This window comes from Limulus polyphemus, unplaced genomic scaffold, assembly GCF_000517525.1.
Source record: "Limulus polyphemus unplaced genomic scaffold, Limulus_polyphemus-2.1.2 Scaffold4013, whole genome shotgun sequence".
Lineage (NCBI taxonomy): Eukaryota > Metazoa > Arthropoda > Merostomata > Xiphosura > Limulidae > Limulus > Limulus polyphemus.
The window spans coordinates 6,142-13,906 of NW_013669623.1; the positions used below are offsets into that span (position 1 = coordinate 6,142).

A 7,765-nucleotide genomic window follows, 5' to 3' on the forward strand; every position below is an offset into this window, starting at 1 on the left:
TTATATATAGCTGAATGACATTTGATTCTAGTTTTGGTATTGGGTGCTTATATATGTGTGTGAAAATTTAATACTGTCCTGAAGTTGCTAAACTACTCGTAATTAAGAAAAAAGAAGACAATAATGCATGCATTTTATAAATCATTGTTAAGACATAATTAAAATTTGACTAGAATTTAGTGATTTTTTTTATTTGCATATTTTTAATATGCAGTGTTAAATATTTGCAAAACTATATATACACATATGAAAGGCAGATTAAAATGTAATAATTTTTTCATAATAGTCTGTAAGAGGATGAGATGGGAGGAAACTGCAGTAATCACAAATGCTGGAAAGTGCTACATGTGTCCAGTTTGTCATGCTACATATGCTACAACACACACTTTGCGAAATCATTATCTTTATCAGCATAAGGCTCCAAAAAAACACGTATGTTCAACATGTGGTAAAGGATTTACTCGCAGAGGAGACCTTGGGAAGCATCTTTACACTCACTTTCGAGGTTCAACTGACTAAAGTCCTTGTCAAGACTTTGAATGCTACAGCCTCGTATCAAGACAATTCCATATCATTCTTGATTATGAATTATTTTCAGATATAAAATAAGTTTCTAATAAAAAAACTTCAACATTTTTAAAACAAGCTACTAGTTATATGTGATGTATTCAACTGAAATATTAAAGACATTTGTGACTGAAAGAGTACTGTTTCACTTTTATGTATGGATAATTTGATGATTTTTAAGAGATTTTGATACTTGTCCTATAGTCAAGAATTTATATTCTTGTCTGTCATAAAATTTAAGGAAACAACTACATCTGCATATATATGTTTCATTAGTATTTTATATATTTGCTGATGTTTATTAAAGCTTTCACTTCAAATACAAACAAATAGTGATAGTAAGAATGAACAGTGTTTTCTATAAACATTTGATATTAATATGCTGTTATAGTAATATTACTGTTGAAAACCTCTATTCACAAAATATGGTATTGATAATATAGTTTAATTTACAATTTGATTGTTTAAAATCTATTTTTTGTGTATTATTCTTATCATGAATGTAAATAAATTGTGTTTATTATGTTAGAACATTAAGTAACTATTCAAATGTGACTCTTGTGAATACTTGTACAGTGGGATAAATGTTTTATTTATGTTGTTGAAGAAACATATTTCTTAACTGAGTGCTTTTAAATTATACTTGTCCAAGTTGTGTTGTGAAGTCTTTATTTCTTTGACTAAGACTGAACATTATTATTCCATAGGTAGACTTGTTTTTATGCCTATATCCCCAGTTAGTATAGGTTCTAATGTTAGTATAGGTTCTAGTGCTTTTAAATTATACTTGTCCAAGTTGTGTTGTGAAGTCTTTATTTCTTTGACTAAGACTGAACATTATTATTCCATAGGTAGACTTGTTTTTATGCCTATATCCCCAGTTAGTATAGGTTCTAATGTAACAAGATTGTATTTTTTTATTTTAGATTATTTGATGGATCAAAACTTGTATGGTAGTTTTACTTTGGAAGAGAGAAGATCTTTAGAAGAAAGGAAATATCTCAGAGAGAGGAAAGACTGCATAATTGGTGCTCTGAGATTTTCTTGTGATGTTTGTCGTAGGACATTTAAACGAAAATGGATGGTTGACAGACACAAGTATATGGTGCACCAAAATGCTGCCTGGAGTTTTCGTTGTGAAATCTGCTCTAGGCCTTTTAGTTGGAAAATTAGTCTGGCCAAGCACAAAAGAATTGTTCACCAAATGATGGATATATAAACTTCAGTTATCTCTTCATTAAAATTTAGCTTTTGTTGCTGTGTAGTCAAGGGTAAAAGAAGACTTTACTAATTTTAACTCTTATGTCTTGAATTAGCTGCTGTAAGGGTTTACTTTCTTCAGTTTTTTAAAAGTTAATTTTTACATTGACTGATGTGTATCTTCTAAGATTCTTAAATCAGTGCTTCAGGATTTTTAGTACTACTTGTGTGTATATGATGATAAAGTTAACAATATTTAAATAACATTTTTCTGGTACTGGTAAATACCTTTTATTGCTCTGTAGTTTTGTGTGCACAAAATGTTAGTGTTTGATCAATATATAAATTTTTAGCTTTTCAAATTATATATAATACTTTCCTCAATCAGTTATTTTCTGTGAATAACTCACTAGTGAAATTTTCTGTTAAAGCCTTGGATGCAAAGTTGTGCAGATCCTATGGCAGTGGTAGATACTGTGTATGCTGGTTAGTTGTGTAGTTGGATATAATTTTAGTATGGTTGTATGAACTGACCTGTTAAATTGTTATCTCAACAGTAGAAGTATTGTTTTATTTGTCTGTACATATTACTCAATGTTTAAAAGTGCATCTTAGTTGCATGAAGGTGCCGTTTGATTTCCAGTGTTTGTAGTTGAGACATCTGTGGTGGTGTTAATACTGAGATAAGTAGATAGATTGGAATAGTTATTGTTTTATTTGTCTGTACATATTACTCGATGTTTAAAAGTGCATCTTAGTTGCATGAAGGTGCCGTTTGATTTCCAGTGTTTGTAGTTGAGACATCTGTGGTGGTGTTAATACTGAGATAAGTAGATAGATTGGAATAGTTATTGTTTTGTCTAGAGTGAAGGAAACAAATTCAATTAATGGTAGACAGATCCACTTCATTAGTATTTATTATCTCATCTGATGACTGAAAAATTAATATTACAAATATAGATGTTTATTTTTACATTAGTTCTTTTAGTGATTTTTAAATTTGATGTAATCAACTTCTGTATTGCAAAGAATTCATTTTATTGATTATAGCATGTAAAAAAAAATAAAAATTGTTCCAAAAGTGGAAGTATATAAAGAGTACTAGTTAGCCTTTTTTTATTGCCAGGTTAGTAGGTAACAGTTTATCAAGAACATTCAAAAAAGTAATGCTCATATGTGGGATTTTCAACAGAGACAAGCATTTTTTGTTAACTTAATCATTTACAGATTGGTACAACACAACTAACTGGAGAAGGAAGAAATAAAATATACCATCTGCAAGTTACAAAATTTATTTATTTCAAACAACACAACTAACTGGAGAAGGAAGAAATAATATACCATCTGCAAGTTACAAAATTTCACTCTCCTAATAAACTTTAAATATGGCCTTAATGATAGGTCATAAGTATTATTATAAATTGAAAACTAAATTAGATAGTTTGCTTAATGTAGCTTAATTTCCTTACTCTGGTCTGTTAATATTACTTTAATTGAAATTAAGATCTATAGTCTTGAAGTAATAATTTTTTTAGGTTAAAAATTACAATAAACAATTATGTTTCACAAGTACATTATGAAGTAATTTGAAGTAGCAACATCACTAGTCAGATAGGTTTCTTGTTACATTATGTACAGTATATGAGCAATTTCAAATAGGTAATTGGGTGTCAAATGATAAATTTATGAATACTTCTGTGATAATAAACAGTTGTTTTGGAGTGAGAAATGGTGTCACTATAGGTTACATTTGAGATAGGTTTCAATATATATATATATCTGAGTACACACAAGCACAAACATATGATATGATTTATTTGTTCTTTAGTACCAAAAGACTTAAATTTGTACAGAAATTCATTGTTTATGTTAAATGTATATGTATCTTAACTAGCTAAAAGTGTTTTAAAAATATTATTATGTTTAAAACCCTTTTTGAAGCATTAATATATAACATATCTTCAGGTAACAGGTACCTTTTTGTTCAAGGTAAATTTGCAAGACAATTTAAAAAAAAGATAATGAATTAAAATTAACAGCTAGTGGTAATACATTCACCACAGTTCATCTGAACATAACTTCAAGGTTGTTGAATTAAATCAGTCCAGTAGATTTAAGAAATTATTTTTTTATAGTATCTGATCTGTTAAAGCTACATCATGAGACAACATAAGTAGCACAGTATTTATTAAACCAGTTTAATTTATGTGACCAAACCTGTATGCTTTGAACTGCAGCTGCTACCTAAAGACTAAGAAACATGAAATAAAATTTAAGGACAAGGGACCAGTTGGTCCATCTAGGCTATTCCATCCATTAAATTAAACTTTAAAATAGAAATAAAGCACTCAAAATTAGCTTTCCTTTAAATTCTCTAAAGTCTACTGCATCCACCATATCCAAAGACCGACCACCATCCTTTAAATTCCCTTAAGCCTACTGCATCCACCATATCCAAAGACCGACCACCATCCTTTAAATTCCATAAAGTCTACTGCATCTACCATATCCAAAGACCCTGTTAGAAAAATATAATTGTTTCAGCTGAAGATGACTCCAACCCTGCCATAATTTATATCCATGTCCTCTAGTCCTGTCATTCTCACCATTAAGTATGAAAAAAGATATGCATTGATACTGCCAATTCTCTTAACAGCATGAACCACATTGATCAGTTCCCATTTAACTCTTCTTTTTATTCAAAATAAAACAATTTCAGTGTTCTTAACCTGTCATTATATGATAAACTTTTCATATCATCTTAGTTCATCCCTCCTGTTCATCCATTCTAACAATTCCATATATTTCATAAGATAAAGACTGAATGGAGTGACCTAACAAGTGATCTTTTACAAAACATTCAACTTCTTACATTAGTCATATTATAACAAAACTTGTTTTTAATTTTACAATTTCTCAAATGGAGGGGGAACCATTATAGTGTCATAGTTTATTGTAGAAGGTATTTGTGGACCTTACAGTAAGTTGTTAGTCGAATATTTACAAATATTTGGATTGTCCAAAGTGTAATATTACAGCCTGATGTTATAATGTATTTTGAATATTTGTATTACAAGCATAATAGAAAATTAACAGTGTAGAAAGACTGGATAAATCATGTTCAAGTATAGTTTTAAATGTTCATCTCCTTGTTAAATAACTTGGTTTTTATTACTTGTATAAATAATGAATTTGTGTTTAAGTATCTTATAAGAAAGCCTCAGTTAGTACCCAAACTTTTTTATATAAATTTTGTTTTTTATTATAGGTTCAGAAAAAATGGAGTGGGAAAAAATGTTGGTTGAGACACCACAGGGCTATAGATACCTCTGTCCATCATGTAGAAAATGTTATGCATCTTCAGAGAGCTTAAGGATTCATCATTACTATCAACACAGGAAACAAAACCTTTACCATTGTAACTATTGTGGTAGAGGGTTTCTTAGGAATGGTGATATGAAGCGACATTCGTTTGGTTGTAAATTGAGAAAGATGGATTAGGTAATAATAGATTAGTGTAAATACTGCTTTATTTTTGCAAAAACGCATTCATTAAAATTATTATTTAACAGCTGGAAGAAATAAACATTCATCTAGGATAATACTGTTGTGGTTGTACCTTACCTCTGCTAAAAGTAAGTTGTAAAATTATTGGTTTAATAAAGTATTTTTAAGAAGGTTAAAATAGTTACTGGTTCTCAGATTATTTTTATGAAACTTTTAAATTTGGATTTCTTTGCAATGTTTTTTTACCAGGAACAACAAGAATATTACATGTAAATGTAAACAGTGATTACTGATTGAAGCGTCACATGAATGAAATAATGAAAGCATGCTAGTCTCAAACATGAAAACTATTTATTTTTGTATGTAATAAATAAAGGAACATTTTGGCTACAAGATCCTCTATCAGTCCAAATGTTACACACACAACATTTCACCAGCTCTGTGGACATAATATTTTAAAAACAGTTCTTTACTTTTTATAGTTGTTTTAATATGGTTAATTTTTTTAATGGCACAGATTTTGCTCACTTGGTGCTTGTTTTCATTCTGTAAACACTAATATGTTAAAATCAATAATCTCTTCTCTCCAGGATCATACCGATACCGGTGGAAGGCCATGGCAATAACCACAGGAAGTGGATGCCAGTACATGTGTCCCATATGTAGAAGAACATTCCGTAGCACCAATTCACTTAGATGTCATCACTTAGATGAACATAGAACTCCAAAAAGGTTTTGGTGTCATTTGTGTGGAAAAGGTTTCAAGTGGAACTGTAATTTTAAGAATCATCAGTGTCGAGGACAGATATGATACAAATGTATTTATTGTATAGCTTCCTTCTGCTGTAAACTTTTTAATTAATTAGTTGTTTTGTAATAAAGTTATTTGAACTCAAAAAAGTGAGACATCCATAATTATTTATGTATTTCATACCTTACCTGAAATTCAAAAATGCTCAACTAACTAATAATTCATCATTCAACACTTCCCAAAAGTAGTAGTTGTGTTTTCAATTTCATATTATAGTGAATAGTATAACTTTCATTGTGTGTCAAGATAATATTTTATATTACTAAATCATTAATTTATTCATAATTTGCTTGCTTGATGATTTTTATGTGCTTGAGAGAATCCTAAGCTTAGTGACAAAAGAGAAGTTTTACGTACTGTTTGTTACTTCCAATCTCACATATATATTGTTAAAAAGACTTTTCTAAGTGTTTACAGGTGGGTATAAATAAAAGCTAGGAAACATTATGTTGTGGAGAAGAATCCTTGTAATCTCAAAAAACTAAAAATATTTCTTCATGTTCTAGTGAACAACTTAGTTCATGTTGGAAACAATGTTTGCCAGTTTTATAATGTTTCATAGTGAGACCCAGGACATACATATAAACCTTATGAACATGCACCTAAAGAGTAATTATTTGAAATTGTCCAAATTCTTTTTTTTATTTTTTGTCATAGAAAAACCCAATTTCAAATAATTGTGAGAAATCCCACAGTGCCTTGATGCTTTAGAGACATCACAAGAAGTGTTTGTAGTTTTTTAATAGATTTATTTTGAGTTTACTTACACAGTATAAGTATTATTATATTACAGGTAACGGCTTTTGCAGTAAGGAAGATTGTTTTTTAGAATAGGTACAACATTTTGATCACTGGTGACATCATTCTCAAGTACACAAGTTAAATATCTTCATTTTAAGTAAAAACCTATCAACTGTTAGTTTTGATCATAATGTGCAACTTTATGTATTTTTGGCTGATACATATATATCTTCAAGACTTGTAAGGCTAAACTTCTGGATTTATTCAGATGCAGTGCAGATAACACGATGTGTACTTTTGTGCTAAAACAAACAAAATAGAAAAATTAGGCATGGTCTATCTATTTAGTATTGTGCAATTTACTGTGTATTTGCAGGTATACTGACCCTGCCCGATTTAGTATGTATACTACATGACAGATTTGTTTTTGTGTTTTGAAAATGTTAGTTGAACAAATTGACCTAATTTTTGGGTGTATTGGGACCAAACTCACAATTATTATTTTAATTATTATTAATTGATGAAAATTTGCTTGTATATTTTTGCTGATCCTCCCAGATACTCTAAGCTTGTATGAAATCTGCTGGTTAAAATTTCACATACTTGAAAATATAGTTGTAAGTGTAGGAAAAAAATTAAATAAAATGCTTTAAACTTGTACTGGTGAGCTCAATGGTTTTCAACCCATATAAGCCAACAAAAAGGTTTGATTCTGTATATTTTTTTTTCTAAACAACTTGAAAATTTATTGATTTATTATCTGTGCTTATCAAAATGATGTATATAACAGTTACATTTTTAAATTGCTTTTTTTTTATCCTTTAGTACATCAGAAATTCATATTCTTTAGTATATTATTTGTAGTAAAAAAAAATTTGAACTGGTCTTTCTTCAGTGATTATAACCTTCCACACAGAGTTTTATGTCAATAAAGTTTTT

General features: G+C 29.3%; 1 long non-coding RNA gene across 1 annotated transcript; it reads left to right on the forward strand.

Annotated features, from left to right (window-relative positions):
* Window positions 1–213: 213 nt before the first annotated feature.
* Window positions 214–2,012, forward strand: LOC111088561. Its single transcript, XR_002613037.1, has 2 exons — window positions 214–1,313; window positions 1,458–2,012. It is a non-coding gene; the product is annotated as an uncharacterized LOC111088561 (long non-coding RNA).
* The last annotated feature ends 5,753 nt before the right edge of the window (window positions 2,013–7,765 follow it).